The sequence below is a fragment of the Brachyhypopomus gauderio genome, chromosome 2, assembly GCF_052324685.1.
Source record: "Brachyhypopomus gauderio isolate BG-103 chromosome 2, BGAUD_0.2, whole genome shotgun sequence".
Taxonomy (NCBI): Eukaryota; Metazoa; Chordata; class Actinopteri; order Gymnotiformes; family Hypopomidae; genus Brachyhypopomus; species Brachyhypopomus gauderio.
The window spans coordinates 38,821,456-38,841,072 of NC_135212.1; the positions used below are offsets into that span (position 1 = coordinate 38,821,456).

Here is a 19,617-nt window from a genome sequence, read left to right on the forward strand (position 1 = left end):
TCATATTCATCGCCATTGCATCGCTGCGACGTCAAAACAACGTTTCCCATCCTGATGTGGCAGAGTGAGATTTTTGGGGCAACCCCACTCCCTCCCTAATTGTAAATTGCGGTGGAGCCGTGTGAGTCGCGGGGTAGGTTAATCCTGGCATTATAAATAGCGGGGGTGTGGTTACGGTTGCGGATTCCCTTCTGTCATCCGGTTTTCCCAGCACCTCTAATTCTCACAACGGTGGCAAGTTATCGTTGTTGGGCCTGGCTTCCTTTGGTGGACCAGCTTAATACCGTCGGGGTATGGCGCTTCTTTTGGCGTCTGATTATCGGTGAGTGCGGTGCGCTGAGAACTAACATGCTCTGCTGTTTCGTCGCAGTTCGGTGGGCGCGTCATTGGAATTACTGTGCTGATCTATCTACCACGGGTGGGCAGTTACTATTTGCCCTTGATTTTACAAAACGTTGGCATATTAAAGAGTTTGCTAAGTAATGTTTTGATTGATTGATGGCATCAACAACAGCTGCAATGAAGGCATGGATAGTTATGTCCTGTGTTCGACACATACTGTGTTGTATGTGAGTGCTGTGTTTGTTTCAGTCTGTTAGAAAAATCATGTACTGACGAGGCCTGACAGCAGTGCATCCTGTTATATTTAATACTGAGATATAATTATAACATTATTTTTCTGTATATTCTAACTGACATGCATATCCATTTTAAATTAAAGTTATGGTGTTGCATCTGTAAAGATGGTTGGTTGTGTCTATATGGCTACAATGATTTTGAGCTAGAATCAACAACATTCAAACAAAAAGTGAGAGCTACTGCACATTTATAGAAATAATAGAAATAATTGGTAATATTTTTTATTTTACAGTTAAATAAATAACAGCAGAACCTAAAGCAAGAAGTTTACAAAAGAAAAAAAAAACACCAACAGTGCAAGGTTAGGCCAAGTATTTACAACAATAACAGCAACAACAGTAATTTAACAAAAATAATAATTTAAAATCACAAACAATAAACATCACCAATAATGATACATAATAATAACCAGCCATTAATGCATTTTATTTGCAAGCTGGACATGTATAATCTTTATCAACTGGAGGCTTCTGGACGCAGTCATGGTGGTACCATCTCTCACAGTTGTCACAGCATATCTGGAACAAATGAAAAGCAGGTCTAACTGAAAGGTGCCCATCTAAAATGTAGAAATTACTATCATGCTTTACATTTTTAGTCCAAAGATTTGATGCAGTGCTCTATTGATAAGTGCAAAGATGTTACAAAATAAATGATTGAGAATTTACTGCACTCATTTGCATGTCAGAGTTAGCATATTAAACTGCCTAAAAGGTGAGTGTAACATTCTGCTTGACGCAGAGCAGGGAGGCGGACACAAACGCTGAGAAGAGCGAGATTTATTCAAGGGGATTCCATAAACAGAGTCGTAGTCACGGGCACGGGTCATAACGGGAGGGCAATCAGGAATAAGAGTGTGTATTACAAGGGCCCAGAGGTAGAAGCCTGGATGCAAAGCAGTGAAAGGATGAGCCTTTTGAAAATGAAAATTTGAGAATTAGACCTTCCTTACTTGAACAGGAAGCCAGCATGGTGTTTTCAACAAGAATCACATGTTGACAAACAATATGAGCTGCAGTATTTTGAATGCTTTCTAGAAGCCAGCAAAATGTGAGTTACAGTAGTCAAGTGTAAAGATGACTAGAGCTTACTGATGTTGCTCGTATTGATTTAGCATTTCAAGAGAAAAGATCAAACTCATGAGGAGCTCCAGCAATGACACTTGAAGGTGAGGTTGTGTGTGAGCCATCCCAGGCTACATGACCAGATAAACCCTGAAGATAGGATGAGAACCAAGCATCACAAGAAAGTGATGAAATTCACATGTAGTAGTTCACAGTATCAAAAACAGTAGACCAATCTAGTAGGATGTGAACAGAAGACAACCTTTTCCTGGCTTTGTGGGGAGGTTTTGTTATTGACAATACAGCAATATCTGGTGAATACCCTGGTCTGTACCACAGATGGTTGACTTAAAGAAATTTGTTCCTCTCAAGATACTAATAAAACTGAGAAAAGACAGCCTGTTCCAAGGTCTCTGACAGAAATTTGAGAAAATGGGTCTAATTCACAGTATAACTGAGCATAATTATAAATGAGTATAATTCGTAGTTTGTAGGATTTAAAGGATCCCTGAGAAAATGCTATATTATGACATTATGTACGACTAATAGCCTAATATCTCATATTTGTAGTACTAATATCTCAACAATAGTACATGCAGATCAATGTATTTAGATGTGTTGCTGCGCTTACCCAGTTTGTTTGATCATGATCCTCCATTCCACAGTAATGGCACAGGATGCTCAGATTGTCTGAGATGAAAGTATTAATACATTTCCTCATTTTTACATGTCAAACATATGTCCATACAGGATGTGGTACTAATTAACTAGCATAAAACGTATATTATTTTAATAAAGAACATGCATTTCAGAGGACATAAATTTTATGCCATTTACAGTGACCAACCACAAAGACAACACGCCAGATTCCTGGAGGAGAGTCATGGCAATGCCCAGCCTCAGCTCATTGACTGCCTCTTGAGTGGTTTGGGTGTTGACAGCCATTTCCTTTAATATGCACTCCGCAAACTAAGGACAGTTTAGATCGATCAAAATGATAAGCCTGCATTGCTAAATAATAAGGTTGACTGTTAGACAACCTTTAATACAAGTAACTAAAAGATCTTGACAAATGCCACTTGACCTTCATCATCATAATTTGGGTTCAAGTGTAAAAACGGATAAAGTTCTTGTGAACTTTTAAATAAAAATTATAATGTTACAACAACTGCTGTAGTCTACTGTACACTCACGTTCAAAGCCAAGACACCACCACGATCCTGCTGACGTGCATGACGGAGAGTGCTGCACGTTACAGCCTGTCTTTCGCAGGAACGCCCTTTAGTGTAATTATGACAATACACACTCTTATTCTCAAAAATGCATTTGGGATGATTTCTAGTATGTGTATGATTTATTGTGATTTATAATACCACTGTATATTTACCTTGTTGCTTCCAAGCACCTGCCGTAAAATGCACCCCCTTGTAACTCAGTCTCTGTTGATGGTAGGTCAAATTCACTTTAGAATTACACAGCTGAGACCATTTCATGTTGATTGAGTTTCATTAATATAGGACAATACAGTGAAGCAAGGTATAATCATCCTTCTCTAATACATTTGTCCTGGCAAATTACTGGGGATCAATACACTCGCCATGACGTTCTAGAATGTTGACGTCTAATGGAAAGGACCAATGAGCGTCCAGCAGTCCTATACCTGTGGGTGAGCAACAGACGGACTTCTTCAGGGAAACCCAGGTAGGTTATGTAGTTATAACTCTACTGAGGTAAAATAAATAATGAAGAAATGTTTAATAACTGGTTGTTTCCAAGAATCTAACTATCTCTGAAAGTTAAATCTTAGCTATCCATTTTACTACAACGGCCTACGGTTAAAGTGTTAGCATCTAAGCTAACCATCATTTTACTACGGCCCTGACGGCAATCGCGCGAGACAACACCGCGAGTTCAAACCAGCTTGTCCGTTAGCTGTAGCCTAGGTTAGTTAGCTAGTTCACCTTAGCTTAGCTTCTTTGTAACTAAAAGACAAATCAGTATGACAAAAAAGGGAAAGGGAGTGTAATCGCTAGTGTTGTTGGCTAACTTATTTCCTTACTTTTTAGATACACTACACCAGGGGTCGGCAACTGGCGGACCGCGGTCCGTATCCGGACCCGAACGCAGTCCTGTCCGGACCCAATCTCATTCCTGATTAACTGGATACGGACCCAAAAAAACCATATTTATTCATTTTGACGGGAGAATTAATTTTAAACCGGAGTATTTATTTCAGGGCTATTGAAAAAAACACTCCGTCACGAGTGTTACGTTCACCACCCCAGCTCAACAACTTGCGTTCGCCACCCCCCGGACATCAAGTGACAGCTATCTGCCAAAATTGGACCGCGGACAAATTTAGTTGAGTACCCCTGCACTAGACAATGTCAACAGGAAATGGAAGACATCATGTGACACATCCGACCTTATTTCCGATGGAGAAAACGGACCTAAATCAAGGTACATTCATCTTCCACTGAGGTAATCTAGACATAAGTATATATTGTGATTTAGATGACTTCAACTATAACTTACTTGCAGATCAAAAAAGAGACCATGTTGGTGGTCAGATGAAGAGTCTCAACCAAAGCAAAGAGGCCCAAGAGCAAATTACCTCGGCCACCACCACAAGTACACAGTAAGCACAAAAACACCCAAATATTGTGTAGGAGCAGGATTGAGAAACCCTGATGTACAGAATGTTCTCTACAAATATATTAAACTCCAAATAATATATACATACATAATTAAAATGCACTGTCCCTTACTAAATCAAATCAAATATATTTGTATAGCACTTTTCACAACACAAGTTGTCACAAAGCGCTTTACAGGATTTACAAGGTTAACAATACTATGGGTCCAAATCCCTAATGAGCAAGCCAAAGGCGACAGTGGCAAGGAAAAACTCCCTAGATGGTGGGGAATAGGAAGAAACCTTGGGAAGACCAAGACTCAAAAGGGAACCCATCCTCCATTGGGCGGCCCGTTAACACACAAATTACACAAAAACAAATTATACAGACGAATACACAAGTCACAAACAAATCACATAATCAGGCTAAGTATAAGGTAACTAGAATAAAAGTTCTGGGTGTTGATATTGTCAATGTAAATGTCTTGTGATGAACGCCAGGTTTTCATTCCGTGTCGGAGTGATGATAATGGTATTGTAGTCTCCGACTGCAGTGTTACTCCCCAGCTGAACCTCGGAGAAGAAAGATAAATGATGTGGTAAATATGTAACAGATTATTCAAAGGCCAAACTAAACAGATAAGTCTTTAGTCGAGTTTTAAACATTGAGACTGTGTCTGAGTCCCGCATAAAGGCAGGAAGATTATTCCACAGTTGTGGAGCTTTAAAAGAAAAGGCTCTTCCACCTGCTGTGATCTTTTTGATCCTAGGAACAGTTAATAACCCTGCGTCCTGTGAACGAAGTGAACGTGCTGTGTTGTAATGATCAATAAGTTCACTAAGATACTCTGGAGCTAAGCCATGCAGTGTTTTATATGTTAATAAAAGTATTTTATAGTTAATACGGAATCTAACAGGCAGCTAATGTAATGACGATAGTATAGGACTAATGTCCTTACCTCTTCTTAGCTCCAATATCAAAACCACAGCTTACAGCCAAGGGGAAACCAGTAAACCCTCCAAACACTTGTAGGTACCTGATCATACCTGCATTGAAATACAAAAAAGAATGACTTAAATGTATTTATATTCATATGCCATTTATGTATTCACAGCCCCAAGTCTACCCAGAGTAAGGCAGCATTGGATGGAGGTTAACTTCAGGGATTTCACTAAACAACGCTAAAAGAAATATATCAGCAATGTTAACATTCAATAAATCTCCTAGCAGAACTACTCGCACACAGAATAGGGGCCAGGAATCCAGTCGACACTTCTGAAAATGAGGGGGAAAGGTGTAAAACAAAGAAAACCTGCATACTTCCACATTATACCTACTAAATTAATACAACACCACATTTCAACCCATTTAGAAACATAAATAGATCACTTTATTAATCCCAGAGGGAGTCACGTATTGCAGCATTGTTATAATAGTATTCATGATGCTAAACACACTTATTGTGAACATTACACTTTGCTCTGCTGACACCACTCAGTGGTCATATTATAATGGATACTTTTCAAAGTAAGAAAGCACTGCTGATCTAAACTGTCATTAAAATCTGATCAATTAAGTCTGATTAAACCTATTGTGTCAATGTTTCCCCCCCAGCATCAAACCCGCCACTACACAGTCAGAATGTGGATTTTAGAACAATGTCCTCCTATCAAAGTAAGGTTATAGGGTACAGTAAAACAGATACTCCATGTAAACTTAGCTTGTTCCCTAAAATGCAGACAGTATCTGCAGTGTACCTTTATAAAGAAATTACAAACACATATGAACACACATGTACTTACCAAAGACATATTCTTTTCACAGTGCCACAGCCACAATAGGAGTCCTCCGATTGGTCTCACATCTCCACCTCATGGTAGGACACATACTGAAAGTTTAAAATGTTTACTCTAAGCAGTGCAATTTTACACATACACTGGGTCTTCATATTAAATATTTGTTGTTGGGCACAGCAGTTTAAGGCAATGTCCTTATTTTATCCTTATTTTTGTCCATTGCATTGACTCTAATTACTGCATGTTTTTACTACTTTTTTAGCATCAAGAGCTCGCGCCTCAGGACGTTTAATACCCTCCCAGTGCACTCGTATGTTTTCAAAAATTTAATTCCAAACAAACTCAATTTCACTAAACATCCTTGCTCAAATTAAATATATCCATGTATATAATAATGTGAATGCAAACATTTTTGAATATTCATTTAAATTTTATTGTTGTGTATGTTATATATGTCACAGCCACTGATTGATGCATCCTTGAGGCTATTGGTGAGGTGCAGCTGCAACTGCAGCATTTAACTGCAGTTCAGGCAATGGCAGGAGAGAGGAGCAGAAATCTTCCAACACCACTGAAAGAAGATCTGGAAGAAAACATACTCCCCCTCCAGTGTGCAGAGGATTTTGTGCGTCTAGAACATGATTTGACCAACAGTGACACAAAAAAAAAGGTCAGTACTGAAATATACCATTTTAACAAACTCGCACAGAGTACACATTTTGTAAACATCTTGTAAAAGATAAACATTTATTTAGGAACAAAGTAATTATCTTTTCTTTCGAGTACAAAATTAAGAACGATATATCCATCCATCCTGAGGGTTGATTTAAGGAACATTATTATGAACTCCTTAATGTTTGTACTCATACCTTTGTAAATTTTAAAAACCTTTTATGAATTCGGTCCCTGGTTTTTATTTATCTGTCTGTCTGTCTACAGATGTCAAAGCTGTCATTAGATGGGGGCAGTCAGGGCCTGGTGGTTAGGGAACTGGTGTGGCAGAGGAGAAAACAAGGAATTGGGCACACTCGCATCAAGGAACTTGTAGTATGTAAGTATGAAAATAAGACCATAGTATACCAAACATGACAAATATAGTACCATAAAAAACAAATCACAAATAGCTTTGTTTTATAATTGACATTTACCGTCTTGGTTGGTGATCCTTAGTTTTGATGTGTATAGTCACAACAGGGGTGAATAATCTTATCCACAAAGGCTTCATGTTGGTATCAGTTTTTAAAAAATTATCATGTGTGCTTCTGCAGCCAAAGTGCCCCTTTCTGGATAGAACTGGACACCACTGAGTAAAATAACTGACTTTTTAAGAAATTTTAAGATGGCATATCTCAGAAATGATTTGCAATGCATATTACATGAAACAATTCAGTGTCACTCTTAAATCTTAAGACGCACATACATTTAATTAGAAATGCTTGCCTTCTAATATGAAGAGAAATTAGTGCCAAATTGAAAAGCAGTCATTGGAAAAATGTATTCAAAGTATAATATCCATAGTGCCGTATTGCTCTAAACCACAGGCATACTAATTAGTACCTGCACTCATCTGTTGTTTTCATCCCTCTTTCCATCCCATTCATTTTTCCACACCCACAAGCCATAGAGTTTCTGTATCTGAACAGCCACTAAACTTCATGTACACAGCTTTTCATTAGCACTTCTTAGCAATAGTGCCTAAATGGCTTATTAGCAACAGGCTCATCCTTAGGCCCAAAATTATCTTAGAAACTAAAACATACAAGTAATTTTCTAATTAAACAATGTTGTACTTACAGCATCTGCGATGAGAAATCCTCAGCTGTCCCACCCATGTGAAGCTGATGCAGAAAAGTCGATGAAAGACTGGCTTCGTCTGGCGCCTGACAGACTTCATTGCGGAAGACAACGCTGAATCAATGTGATCAAGTCGATTTAAGCCCTTCGTGTTCATACATGGACAGTTTCGTTTTTGTTACAGCACTGAGAAAATGATTTACAATATCATAGTTAAACAACGACAACACTTTTATTATATGTTGTTAAAGAAAGGAATACGGAAGGACAAATGGTGGTAGATTTTGCTAAGAGGATAAAGATAAAGATGGCTGTAGTTAACACTTACTTTAAGAAAAAGGAAGAGCACAGGGTAACATATAAGAGTGGGGGAAGATGCACACAGGTCGACTATATCCTCTAGGAGACAAAACCTGAGAGAGGTTAGTGATTGCAAGGTGTTACCAGGGGAGAGTGTAGCTAAACAGCATAGGATGGTGATATGTAGGATGGTTTTAGAGGTGAAGAAGAGGAGAGTGAGAGCGCCACCTAAGATCAGGTGGTGGAAGTTAAAGGATGAGGATTCGCAATTGTCATGGACAGACTGACACGCAATTGCCGAAAGATGATTATTTTGAATAATAATAATGTGATTTACATTTTATCATTTTTAGTAATTGTTTATGCATGTGAATTGGTTCTAAAATACAACTTTTCAAAATAATATTTTATGTACACTTTAGATTTTGTTAAGTTTTTGTTTGTGCATGTGAATTAGTTAATACAACTTTTCAAAATTGTAAACTGGCTGTCTCTTTACATCTTTTAAACTGGCTGTCTCTTTAAATCTTTTAAAGGCAAAATCTGAATAACAGGAAATAGGAATTACACTCCACAAACAACTATTTCGTTATCTAGCTAGTTGTCTACCTGGGATTATATGCAGAACAAGAATAAATAGGCTACTGCTGCTCGCGTGAAGATCTTTAAAAGAACAAAACATGAAAACGCTCGACGGAATAACGGATTCGCATGGCTTGATCCAAAAACGACGTTGGTAAGACGATGTATAGACGCTTTAACGATGAAGCTGTAAGCGTCGCATAAACATCGTAAATACAGCTTAAAAGCATCAGATGATGAACGTCGTTCGGAGATCAGATGGACGTCGTTTGAACATCAGGTAACGACGTCTATGCGACGTCGTGCCAGTGAGCAAACGACTGACCGCAGATGCTTTAACGACGTAACTGTGAACGTCGCATAAACGTCTTGCCGACGTATCTGTGCTGTCTGGGATAAAATTGGCTAGTCAGTGTCTGGTTTGCCTTGTGAAAATCGCACAGCACGTACGCCTACTACAAATACAACGTTTATTCTTTATCGCAAAGATTTATTTCAGTTAGAATGTTTAGCGAGATTCAAACCAAAAGATTAATTCCTATTCATCATAGGAATAATTACCTTCGCGCTATAAGAAAAAGATAGTTTCACGGGTTGTAACTTTCGAATTGCTTCTTGAAGCTGTGATATACAGATGAGCTGGTTTTCTGTGGAAAGGAGAGCGGGGGTCTGCGCGGTTTGCCTGCGAAACTCCTCGTACTTTTAGCCATATTAGTGTTTGACCTGCTGCCTCAGTGCTCCGCATTTGCATAATAAAAGGATGGCTAATTGCTAGCAAGAAGGAGGGGTGATGTCCTGGAGATCATGAAATTTCAGTCTTGCTAGTGTTAAAAAATCCTTCACCAGCGGTTTCTCAGCACAGCACACGTGAATGTTAAAATCCCCCATAATAAGAACCCGATCGTATTTTGGCAAGAGATCTGCCATAAAATCGGAAAACTCAGTCAGAAAGTCCTTATTATATTTAGGAGGACGGTAAATGACACCACACAGTACCGTATCAGAATGCCCCACCTTGAACAAAGTCACTTCAAAGCTGAAGAAAGATGAAGTTTCAGTGCGCTGTTTGCATCTATAGTTGTTTTTAAAAACCGTTGCTGTTCCTCCTCCACGTCCAGATGTCCTCTGGGAATTAAAATAGCTAAATCCAGCCGGTAAAAGCTCGTTGAGGGCGCTGCACTCACAAACGTTAATCCAGGTCTCAGTTATGCATAAAAAGTCCAGGTTCTTGGCGGTGATAAAATCCCTCAGGATAAAAGTTTTGTTCGCCAGCGATCTGGCATTCACCAGGCTGATCCTTGCAGGAGCTGAAACCTGTAGTTCGGTGAATCCCGTGGCACAAAGCAACGGCCTCAGGTTACGGCAATCCACCCCACGTTGGCGGATCCAAGGGAGACAGGTGTAACGGAGTCCCTCATCCAAGCCGACGGGTATCAGGCAGGTGTGGATGGTTAAAACACAGCCCGTCCGAGATAAGGTCGTGGAGTGTGCAAAGCAGGCTTTTAGCTTGACTATTCGACCGCCACGTTTACCCCGCCGGCGTCGACGGCGCTTTTGCCAGGGAGATGGAGTCAACATGCAGCACAGGTAAGTCGGGACTGCTGATAAAAGTGGTGGAACTTCTCCACGACTAAAAATACCTAGATCGTTGACATTTTTCCTAAGATCTAGGAGAGCTTGACTATCATACACCAGCAAAGCCTTTAAATCTGTTATACTAAGACTCAATAAAAGCAGCAACGTTTAAAAATATGGGAGCATCAGACGGCCAGCCAAACACACCGGCGCCATCTTGGAATTTCTCCAATACTCAGGTAGCTACAGTATTGGAGTTCTTGTTTATTTTTCCACCAGTCTACTACACAGACCAATAGATGAGTGCAGAAAACAGAGCAAACAGTTTTCAGAACACTGGAAATTCTGACCAAAATTTTTTTATTTTGGGAGCTTTGCTCAGGATATTGGAAGAATAAGAAGAACTGAAGTAAATCAGAAGATGTTTTTTAATACCATTTAAGATGGCAGACTTTTTCTTTAATTTCTCAGGCCTCTGCCACAGCCATAAAGTCCTCTACACAGGCATCTCCATAGAGCCTAGAAGTGGTCTTCTGCATGCTCAAAGCAAATAACTGGATCTTCCATTCATCATTTATAATATGAGCTGTCACACCAAGATAATTCTTGTTGCTAACAGAGGTCCAGTGATCCCCAGTCAGAGACACAATTGTGGCGCTCTTCACAATAACCTGTTTTACTTCCCTTTCCTCATAATACAGCTGCTGGATTTTCTTCGACATTGTCTTTCTGAACAGCAGTTCGTAACTTGCATCAGCTGACGCAAATTGCAGCGCTTCTTGTAAAGCCTGGATTATACTTTGTGACTGTACCAACCAAACGGTGGAGGCGTTTAAACTTGCCGTGTCTTACTTTGACGGAGAGACCGTATGCCGTATTGGTCAATTTTGTTTCTTAATTTGAACCCTGACATGTGGTCGAGTGTTGACTAGCGACACTGTTTGCTCGTACTAAGAATACATTCAGCAGCTAAGTTATCATTACTGACCTGCGCGTTAGTCCCAACATGTTTTGCGTGGAGGTGGTAACGAAGGGTGGAAGTGCTCCTGTGATAAGCTTCCTACATAAAGTGCTAATAACACTATTTTTGTTTGTACTTCCATCTGGAAGTCTCTTATATTTACATTTCCCATCCACCAGCGTAGTCTCTTCAGTCATCTCCATCATGCTCATCTTATTGTGCGTCCATATAATCTGTATGCCTGGAACTCGTGCACTGAGAAACATTCCACGGTGCAAAAGTGTCTCATGCATTAAATGCGTTAAAATGCGTTAATTTTTTTAGTTCGTTAATTTCCCTGTAATTAATTAATCAATCGAAATTAACGCGTTAAAGTCCCACCACTAGTAATTACAGAAACAAATACATTTTTATTTGTGATTGGTTGCCTTTGCATCAGTTAACTTTGTGCTTTGTAGTCACAAAGCTAATAGATTACATGCGGAAGATGCTGTATACTATGAGGATGAGGCAGGCATAGCGTCCTAGGGCATGACGTACTGTAGCTCTCCTTCTCTGTTAAAAGTTGAATGTTCCAGGTGGGCACAGATAACTTTCTTCACTCCCTTCTCAAGCCACCCATCTTCCTTGTACAAAATGTGCATTTCATGATTGTCCCTGATTCTAACGTGCCAAAGTGCACATTTTTGACAAGGAAGATTGATAGTTTGAAGCTGGAGTGAAGGAACCAATCTATGGAATCAAGGGAGGGTGGTGGAATCAAGTACCATGTGTAGGCCTTCTTCTAAATGTTCTTATGTCCCTGCATAACACATTCATAGCAGCTGTTATACACTTTGTCTAATGAAACGGTCATGAATGCTTCATGCATTCATACAAAACCTAATCCTAATCGGATTCGCAACCAATCTGGGTCAATGAATGCCCCAGTGCAAGACAGAACATGGTCATGGCAATATTATCCTTAATTCAAAAATGTTTGTTTTTATAATGTAACCTTTGTATAGGTCTTCTCATCTTTTGCGACAAAGTAGCCCATGTAACCATTCTAGGTTACCTGTAGTCCATCATAGCTATCTCTGATTATCCCTTTTATTGTAAATACAGCGTTCTGTTCTCGGAGTAAAAAACTCTTTTTTTCCCCATTTTTATTTCTAGGCTGTGGATGATGGAATCCTCGCTATACATCATGATGGTGTTACACAACATCCCCTAAACCCGTCCTCCCTGGGTGTGGTTCTGGAAGGAAATATTGTGATGGACAATATCAACAACTTGCCCCAGGCCATGTGCCTACTCTTTGGCTTGACATACGCACTTAATCTGAACTACCCAAAATGCATGGTAAACACATTCCAGTTTGTTCAGCAGGTTTTCTTGGGTTTGGAGAGGAAGGAGTTGAAGGGAAAAGTGTTGACTTTGACTAATCAGCTGGCCATGTAAGGTCACTTCAGGTTGGTATTTTACACTTCCCACCATGTTTTCAGATAGTTTGGTGTGTAATATACTGGTCAACATTGAGATTTGCACACATGCTACTGTTTAGAGTATTTGTCACTGCTGTGGTAGCACCCGCCACCTCTACAGTCAATGTAGAGGTGGGGGGCGGGGGGTGGGGTGGAGGTTGCTGCCATAGTAGTGGGAAATCCTTTATTCAGTAGCATGTGTGTAGATTACAATCTTAACCAGTACCCCATAACACAATGTACCTGTGACGGGCAGGGGTGAGCAACGAAAAGGAAGCGATCACGCCAAGTCTCAGGGAAAAATGATGGTTTAATAGAAAGTGTGCAAACCTAAAACCCGTGCACTATCTCCAAATTAAGGATATAATGACCAGCGGTCAACTGGTACAAAGACAAGACATATATAGGCAAGCAAACGACCCTCAGGTGAGACGGATCACGGGCTCCGCCCACCTGAGGGACGCACATGACGTCACCAGACAACAACAACAACAACAGCCGCTGTGGACAGAGGCGGCCGGTAGGGGGCCGCCTCACCGTGACAGACCCCCCCACCAAGCCGCACTCCCCTCCACTGGGTGTGTGGCACACAGCGGCTGCACACAAAACATGAAGGGGCAGGAAGGCAGAGACAGGCAGGAACACACCTGCCGTCCAGGAGCTGAAACATAAAACACAAAACATTACACAGCTCACCTCCCCGGGCGGGACCCTGGACCGACCGGGCCGTTAACAACACAAAACCACGCCCCGGTCGGTCACAGGGCCCTCACGCCCTAACCGGCATTCAGCCGGTAAGCCCCACGGGTGTGAGGACGAGGGGCTACGGATCCTCTCTCGTCCCTCGTGTGTGTGTGTGGGTGTGCAGGCTACCTCTCCAAGGCATAGCTACTTCACCTCCTGGACCTACCTCCTCCCAGAGCTGACCCCTGCCTTCTGCTAGGGGTCACCCCAGCCTCCTGGGGAGCCAACCCCTCCCGGGGCCTCTCATCTCAAGGTGGACTCCTCCACCCAACCCAGGAGCGCCAGAGACCGAGGCCCAGAGCACCCCCGACGCGGGCTAGGGAGCAGCCCCAAGGGCCTCCTGGTCACCCCGGGCAGGAGGGAGGATCTCCATCCCCAGCAGGAGCTTTTCAGACCGGAGCCCCATGGTCCCCAAACATCCGGGGGCCCCAGCCCTCTAGGGAGGGGCTCTTCACGACTGGGCTCCGGTCATCCCACAACACAAGGGGGCTCCTGCCAGGTGGAGACCCCCACAAGGTCCAGGAACACTGCCAAGGAGAAGCACCTGCACAAAGAACACAACCTCACACACACACACACACACACACACACACACACACACACACACACACACACACACACACATATATATATACAAACAAAACACAAACGCGCCTTACCCTATTCAGAGCCTCCCTTGGGAGAGACGCCCTCCGTGCCACACCCCATGGCACGGGACCACAGCCAGTCCCCCCCCCAAACACACATTCAAGGGGAGGAGCATGCGTGGAATTACACGCAAACAATTGACAACACGCTAGGACAAAACACGCACACAAAGACTAGATAAACAGAACTTAGTGCGCAGACACTGAACGAACGGGACCGATACTTGCGTGCACTACACATAAACGATGGTGACGCTCCGCTTAGAGTCGCAGTCCCTCCCCATATAAAACACACGACACACGGGGAGCGAGGCGACAGTGACGAGCGGCGAGCGCGTCACACACACAAAACACTTAACATATAACAAACGCGCACGCACACGGATCCTCACGTCCGTTCACCTGGACACACTAACACCACACAAGACGAAGAGTATTTCCAGGATGACAGTCCTGTCCCTCGCCGTGCCACTAACACAACACATGGGCACGGCGGATCTCTTCAAACAAACACCACGCAGACAAACACTTACCACGAGACATGACCACGAACGAAGGAGAAAGAAAAAGAGACTCGGCGGCTTCCGAAGGGTGGCTGGTCATTCTGTGACGGGCAGGGGTGAGCAACGAAAAGGAAGCGATCACGCCAAGTCTCAGGGAAAAATTATGGTTTAATAGAAAGTGTGCAAACCTAAAACCCGTGCACTATCTCCAAATTAAGGATATAATGACCAGCGATCAACTGGTACAAAGACAAGACATATATAGGCAAACAAACGACCCTCAGGTGAGACGGATCACGGGCTCCGCCCACCTGAGGGACGCACATGACGTCACCAGACAACAACAACAACAGCCGCTGTGGACAGAGGCGGCCGGTAGGGGGCCGCCTCACTGTGACAGTACCAAAATATAGTGGTAGATGTAAAATGCCCAACTTGACCTTGGAAGATGTTATTGGATATGGCGATTTGGTTAATTTCATTATTGAATTAATCATTAATGGGCCTTTTGTGGTGAGTATCTTTTTTATTTGTAATTTTTATTTTAAATTCTGTTTTAAGTGTCATGAATAACCATTTCAGAATGCTTAAGGTACTAGTGTTGCACGGTATACCGATACTAGAGTAGTATCGCGATACTTCGTCATAAAAAATGGTACAATACCCAATTTGCTTAGTATCGGTACTATAGGACTGAATGCGTTTTTTTTTTTTTAAGAGCAGTATTTCCAAAGAGTGCCACACGGGGGCAGTGTGCGCGTACAGCAGTGCAGCACTTGCCTCCTCTCTGCAGAATAAGAAGAAAACGTGTAGGATGGCTGCTAATACAAGCAATATTGCGGACCGTCCTCAGCTTGTTGAAAAACTACATGCATGAAGCGAAATATGGAATTATTTTGCATACATTTCAGACAGTCATGGCAACCCCGTGGACACATCAAAACCGGTCTGCAAACGGTGCTTTAAAGCTGTACCAACCAAAGGAGCCAATCGATTCTTTTTACATAAAATGCGCTTTCGTTTGACCCACCCAAGCTGCCGTAATGCACAGAACAGTTTGTAATGCTAAAATGGCAGCTAAAGCAAACGCAGTGTGTTCGCAGCCCGTCTTAATAAGCAAGGAAAGCAGCAGAAGTCCTGTGTGGAAATACTTTGGATTCAAAGCAAATACAGATGGAAAACCGAAGGACATGAACAAGCCAGTTTGCAAGCGGTGCTTTCAGAACATTTCAACGAAGGGCGCTAAAGCCTGGTTTATACTTGACACGCCGCGAGCAGCGTGAGGGTCCACACGGTGAAAATGACGTAATCGTGGTAGCCTCGCATTACAATAACGTAATACAAGAGAACTGTTTACATTTACATTTACATTTATGGCATTTAGCAGACGCTCTTATCCAGAGCGACTTACAAAAGTGCTATGTAGTTGCTTGGAATCTCCAAGGTAGTATAGATAGTCCTGAACACAAGGTACTCTAAGCTGGAAAAACCACTAGACTAGAAAGTCATGTGATACCTAACAATTATACCTGAATATACACATCACCTGAGGAAAAAGACAGTAAGCAATTCCTATAACCCAATTATGCACAATACCTGAGAAAAAGACAGTAAGCAATACCTGTAACAAACACCTGAGGAAAGAGACGATAAAGCACAATAGACGAAGCATAATTATGCAAAGCGCCCTTGAAAGAGGTGGGTCTTCAGTCGGCGTCTGAAGACAGCAAGTGATCTGAACTGAACTGTTCAGTCAGACAGCTATTTGTTTCAAGCATTCTCAAGCACTTTAAATTCCAGCACTTTTCAAACCTGAAACACAAATCAACATTAAAATTGGTCAGATAAATGTTCCTTCCCCTGTTTTTGTCAGGGCAGGCCCCAGCGCTGCCCCACCCATGACCACTAGAGGGTGCTTGCGGTCCTCTGTCAGGGCAGGTCCCTCCACGACTCACGTTATGACTACCAGAGGGCGTTCTCGGTCTACATCACGCAATCAGCGAAAATGATCCGCAGCCGAATTTCATCCTTCTTAAGGAAGCCAACTGCGATTCATCTTCGCTGAGTCGTTTGGTCTTTCAAGCGGTCAGCCGGATTCGTGGTTTTCATTGCGTTACTCTCTGTGTTTTTCTCTACAGTGTTTTTCTCTTCGCTTTCCCCTGTCTTTTCGAGTGTTCACTCCTGCACCCTTTGGGCCATTCTCAAGTTTTCCTCCTGCTATATTCTTCCTATCCGGTTTTTGGTTTAGTTAGGAAGCGTTTTGGCTTGATTGTCAGTCCTTCCCTGACGGTTTTCGTTTCCTTACCTCTGTCTTGTATTCGCGTTGATCTTATTCCGCGTTCTTTGATTTGTTATTTCTATCGTTCCTGTTCTATTGATCTCCACATTCGCGTTGATCTCATTCCGCATTCCTTAGTTGTGGGTTTTTTTATTATTATTTTTTTCCCCTTTCTGGTTATCCACTTTGCGTCTTCTCCACTCCGTGTTTTTGTTTTTCTCTAGTGAGTTATATTTCTTATTTTGTACTTACCTCGCGTCGAGTCCTCTCCACGTTTTCCTCGTTTTTTCCATTTGGTGTATATTTTCTCAAGGGGTTTTTTCTTTTCGCGCTTTTCCCACATTCCTTTCTGGCGGAGGTTTCTGTTAATTGTTTTTTATTTTTGTTTGTGGTTAGGCACTTGGGTCCCTTTAACAAAACTTCAAGCGGTTTGTGCGCGTTCGCACACACCTCCGCATAACACCCCCCCGTTTTTGAGGGGTGTTTCTTTATACTACCACGTATCGTTTCGGACAACACTGCAAAGAATGTGAGACGCAGGGAGTATAAACGCCTTCACCGTTCGAGCAGGGTCCTGCGAGGTGTGTGGACTCGCACGCTACGGTCACTCGTGAAAGTATAAACCTAGCTTAACACAACAAATCTGGCCAAACACCTGAAGGCACACAGATTTGTACAAAACATTCCAAGAGGTTGGTGATTATTCCCATTTCTAGTCTTATAGCATACAAAATTATGTGTCCGATTCTTGGTTTAAGAGCCGTAAGTGCGACAGCATACAGGGAGAAAAAAAAGAGTGATCGTACTACAACAGATCAATCATCTATGAATACTGAACTCTACTCTAATACTGAAGTTTTAGTTACTTAAAGACTTAAAGTTAAAGTTACTTAAATTTGTTTAAAGTATACTTAAAATACACTTTTGCACTAGCCTTTTTTGACTTCTAAATGTGAATTCCAGAGTGCTATTCTTTGTTATATTAATGTGCAATTATTTATTTTTCTGTTTTAATGTGGTGGGGACTACACCTTTTATTTATTTGACATTTGTGAAACAAAATACAATATTCATTTGTTTGTTTATAAAAATAAATTAAAAGGCTTTAAAACGGAAATGAGCGCAGTATCTGACTTTGGTATCGAAAATGGTATCGAATTTCAATATTTTTTAAAGTATCGTATCGAAGTTGTAATTCTTAGTATCGTGTCAACACTATAAGGTACAAAGGCTGTTGAAATAAGTGATGTTATATTTCGTGTGTGTAAAAACAACTTTATCAAAACTTTTTTTTTCCCTCAATTGTTCAAAGTGCCGTTGCCGGAGTTTCTGTTGTGGAAGGCAGTGACTTTATATGCACTTTATGCTACTTTGTTCTGTGAATAGGGTAGCACCAACACTTGTATCTTGTGTAAAAAAAGGGTATATTGGCGTTTACAGTCATGGTCATTTGACATCGTTGGCAAATAGGTTTTCTTTGTTTTGGCCTACAGGTCACGGTTGGTATTTTACACTTCCCACCATGTTTTCAGATAGTTTGGTGTGTAATATACTGGTCAAGATTGAGATTTGCACACATGCTACTGTTTAGAGCAGTGATTCTCAACTGGTGGGTCGCGACCCAAAAGTGGGTAGCGGACACGTTCTGGGTGGGTCGCGGACAGTTTGTAAAAAAATTAATATGCAACTCTTCTAATTTTGTACTCACCTTTTATCCTGAAAAAAGACAGAAAGGTACCCGTCAGACATGCCAGGGCTCCAGATTGCGACTAAAATCGTCGCAATCGCGACCATAAATTTAAATTTGCGAGTAATATAATTATTTCACTCCCCATCAACAAATGCGGGAATCTGATCACCAGCGTGACTCGCAAAGCAGCGGAGCGCTAATCGCTAAGCGTTGAAAATGGCCAAGCGAAAAATATCGCATTTTTTCAGTCTACATCTCTGTCGGACCAGAGACCGTATCTCTGTGTCGGACCCAAAGAAGACACACTTCTTTATAACTGTACATAGTTTTAAGGTAATTTTAATGGGATCAAAAGTCACTCGTATGCATACTAGTAAAGTTTGTTTCACGTTCACATATTCTTAATTCTTTCTTCAATAACTTTGACAGTAGGCCTATTAGCAAAAGTGCCAGAATATGAAAATTCTTATTTCTGGCAACTAAGACAAACATCTACAACTTTGTTTATGTCAGGAATAGACGTATTTTAAATAGCAGACAACATGTTATTTTAAATGTGCAACTTTCACCACTGCAACGTCTAAGGCACCGTCTACAAATTACCTTAACACGGACGCAAGGGGCGGTCGTGAAGGCCCCAGAGCACTACATACTCTGTTTTTTGAAATAATTTCAATAGCTTTTAAAAGGTCCTTCATAAGACCACCAAACAAGTTGTATTACATAAAGTGCATGGTGTATGGCAGCCTACAACTTTTTTTCTTTAATGGGTCGCGACTTAATGACAATGAGAAAAAGTGGGTCCCGGGCTGAGACCAGTTGAGAACCCCTGGTTTAGAGTATTTGTCAATGCTGTGGTACCCGCCACTTCTACAGTCATTGGGGGGGAGGGAGGCTGCTGCCACAGTAGTGGGAAATCCCTTATTCAGTAGCATGTGTGTA

At 41.6% G+C, this 19,617-nt stretch overlaps 2 long non-coding RNA genes across 8 annotated transcripts; one reads left to right on the forward strand and one right to left on the reverse strand.

Moving 5' to 3' along the window:
• On the forward strand, positions 1-8,661 carry LOC143503706 (uncharacterized). 4 transcript variants are annotated; one of them, XR_013127212.1, is made up of 9 exons: positions 1-322; positions 3,314-3,404; positions 3,770-4,163; positions 4,245-6,013; positions 6,164-6,215; positions 6,398-6,445; positions 6,597-6,805; positions 7,075-7,186; positions 7,932-8,660. It is a non-coding gene; the product is annotated as an uncharacterized LOC143503706 (long non-coding RNA). The 4 variants fall into 4 exon arrangements; XR_013127214.1 differs by lacking the exon at positions 1-322 and having other exon boundaries at positions 2,667-3,404; positions 4,245-5,367; positions 5,454-6,013; positions 7,932-8,661; XR_013127219.1 differs by lacking the exon at positions 1-322 and having other exon boundaries at positions 2,667-3,404; positions 4,245-4,341; positions 5,954-6,013; positions 7,932-8,654.
• On the reverse strand, positions 1,038-3,903 carry LOC143503730 (uncharacterized). Of its 4 annotated transcripts, none has more exons than XR_013127230.1 (7): positions 3,763-3,852; positions 3,364-3,428; positions 3,091-3,142; positions 2,897-2,982; positions 2,335-2,672; positions 1,731-1,853; positions 1,038-1,157 (listed from the first exon to the last, which is right to left on the reverse strand). It is a non-coding gene; the product is annotated as an uncharacterized LOC143503730 (long non-coding RNA). The 4 variants fall into 4 exon arrangements; XR_013127228.1 differs by lacking the exon at positions 1,038-1,157 and adding an exon at positions 1,413-1,552; XR_013127231.1 differs by lacking the exon at positions 1,038-1,157 and having other exon boundaries at positions 1,722-1,853; positions 3,364-3,425; positions 3,763-3,903.
• Positions 8,662-19,617: the final 10,956 nt, after the last annotated feature.